This window comes from Lycorma delicatula, chromosome 11 (assembly GCF_047948215.1).
Source record: "Lycorma delicatula isolate Av1 chromosome 11, ASM4794821v1, whole genome shotgun sequence".
NCBI classification, from domain to species: Eukaryota; Metazoa; Arthropoda; class Insecta; order Hemiptera; family Fulgoridae; genus Lycorma; species Lycorma delicatula.
Window position 1 is genome coordinate 68,470,885 of NC_134465.1, and position 3,298 is coordinate 68,474,182.

The window sequence follows — 3,298 nt, forward strand, 5'->3', positions numbered from 1 at the left end:
ATTGACACAACAGGTGTGACAGAATTATTAATCAGTGATGCCAATACATACAATTGTATACTTCAATATATACGAGATTTCATTATAATGGACATAGTGAATAAAAATCAGTAATTACCGATAAGCCATTACTGGACAAGTATAACAAATACTGATTAAGTATAATAAATACTGCGATCTTTGTGGATAAACATTTGTATTTACTAATCAGTAATTACTGAAAGAAATCATTAGTTGCGTGTAGTGTACTGAAGTATATTCAGTATTTACTTATATGATTCACTTCTCACGGACCTTTTTCTTTCTTTTTCCTGTTTAGCCTCCAGTAATTACCTTTCCGATAATACTTCAGAGGATGATATGTATGAGTGTAAATGAAGTGTAGTCTTTCTTGTACGTTCTCAGTTCGACCATTCCTGAGATTTGTGGTTAATTGAAACCCAACCACCAAAGAACACCGGTATACACGATCTAGTATTCAAATCCGTGTAAAAATAACTAACTTTACTATCATGATGAAAATAACAAGTAACGCATTGCGCACAGTATTCGGCGCGCATGCGTATACGCTCGTCCCAAAATCTCATTTTCTACCGGGTTATTTGAACATATAAGTAAGGGATTTTGGGACAAAAGTTTTTAGTTGCATAAAAATTTTACAAAATTTGAACACGATGAAAGTTTATTTTTATCTTGTAATTCGTAGTCCGTCGTATTTTGATGTTTCATTTTTAATATATGTTTTAGTCGAAGTATTAATTTATTTAAGTTTGCCTAAGAATTTTTTCTGAGAGTTTTTACTTTATCTTATGTGTATTACAACATATGAAAATATACGAAGTGTTATCATAGAATTTCATTTAATTGACTAATTTTTTAAATAACGTACTTCAACTTCTATTTAATGTTCTTATAATACCTCATGAATAATTTTATGTCAAGGAAAAATATTGATATTTAAATGCAAAAAAAATTAGCAATAAGACATGTAGTTGTATTATTTTGGATACTTTGGAACTCTAGTCGGTTTTGTCCTCTGTTAACATTTTTTATTTTTCTTTATATTTGCAAAAGGTTCGGTTTTGGTTTTTATGTTAATGAAAACTATTTTATTTTCTATTTCATATAAAACGTTTCCATTATATTTTCATTTTGAATTAAAATAATTAAAGTTAATTATTTTCTGAACCGCTCTGTATCTAATAGTACATTAATAATTAATTCAAGGTAAATTGTTTATTAAGAAAAATTATTAGAAATTATTATATCGTAAAGAAATAAACGAAATTAATCATTCAGATCATAATTCTCGACTCCACATACAGTCGATTAAATTTTATATAAAATAAACAAAAAAACCTACACTCCATATTTATTTGGAAGTGCGTGTACACGCACACGTGAGTACGGCACTTCCTATTTATAAATATTAGAGTAAAAATCCACATTTCGACGCCAATTTTCATATAAGTCAATAAATTTTATTCTTTTATGTTTCAAAAGTTTGTTTATTTTTGATAATTCTGCCTTTAATCACATTGATGTCTTGCTTCTGTTTGTGGGCCAACCGCATAAACGAATTTAAACATCATGGCGGGAAAAGGATTTTGGGACGAGCCACTGCGCAACGCCGGGTGTGCGACACCTTGTTACTTTCATCATGGAATATTTGTTGGTCCTCAAATAAGAGAGTCGGTGAAAGATGATGTATTTAACTCGATGTTAAATAATGTAGAAAGTGCAGCTTGGGCTTCATTTAAAGACATTTACAAAAATTTTTTCGGCAAACAAAAATTCAACAATTACCACAATATTGTTAATCAACTTCTTACTTCACATCATCGCTTTATTATAATAGTAAATTTCCTTCTTAATTCTAAACTTCTGTTTTTTAATTAAAACAAAAGAATATTCCATAATAATTTTACTTTAATATAAAGGGATTTACTTTCTTTTACTTTAAGATAAAGAGAATTATTATTGACCGTTCCATAGGTCTTAATTATTAAGAGCTATGGGATGTAATACATCTTTGAAGATACATTTCCTCCATTCACATCTGGATTTTTTCCTGGACAACCTCGGAGATGTAAGTAATGAACACAGTAAACGTTTTCACCAAGACAATTAGGTGATGGAAAGTCGTTATAAAGGGAAATGGAATACTAACATGCTAGCCGATTACTATTAGACATTAATTCAGGATGTGCCTGATGCTATTTATACAAGAAAAGCATCGGCAAAATTATTCTAACACAGGTATGGCCGTGCAAAATTATACATTTTAACAATATTTTCCCTTAATTCTATCGAAGCATTATTTATTTAAAAGAAAAATTGTATTTACAGATCTGTAATATACACAAAAAAGCAATTCAAGAAGTGGTATCGCACTTAGAGAAACATTAAAACAATCTTTTTTGTCTACCGCTGTTATTGTTACCTTGGAATATTCTGTCGTCATTTACAAACAGTGCAACTGTAAATAATTAATGTAAAACAGGTTCAAAAACTCGCATTAATATTTTGTACAATTAAGAAAATTAATTGTATGTCATTACTTACTTTTAGTAGAGGACCGTGGTGCAAAATAGCATCATTTCATTATTCGCAGAAACCAATCGGTAGACCGATAAAATTATGTCTCTTAATTTGTATTGTCGGTCTGAAATTTATTATTGAATATATTACAGAAAAAAAACACACGACATTTATTTTATTTGCATCAAATTAGTTAGTACAGATTAGATAGGTATCTGTTATTCTTTTGTCTGATTATTTCTCAATAAACATTTATCGTAATATTTAGTAGTGTTAATTTACTATTTTTATTTAGCTATCTTTATATATATATATATATATGTATTTAATAACATTAAGTTAGCATTATTGTAACATAAATATGCTCTAAATCAGCAGACAGAATATGTTCTAGTCCAGATCTGTTAATCATGTAATTTTGCGTCTCTCCAGTTTACGTTCAGTTCGATTAACTGCTTTTATTTACAGTCGATTGTAGTACGTATCAAATTAAGTAATAATTTACTCGCATAATAATTACCACATAAAATTACAACGTCGATTTTTTCCCGTAACTCTTGACTATTTGTTACCCGATTTTCAAAAATAAAATGACATTTTGTTCACAATAAAAGGCGTAATATTTTAGCAAAGATAAAACAAAGATGAACATTTACGGAGATACAACGGATTGAAAAATAAACATCGCCGCCGTTTTTTAATTTACGAAGGTATTAAATTCCTGATTTTTTTCTAATTTTAAAATTTTATTACTAAG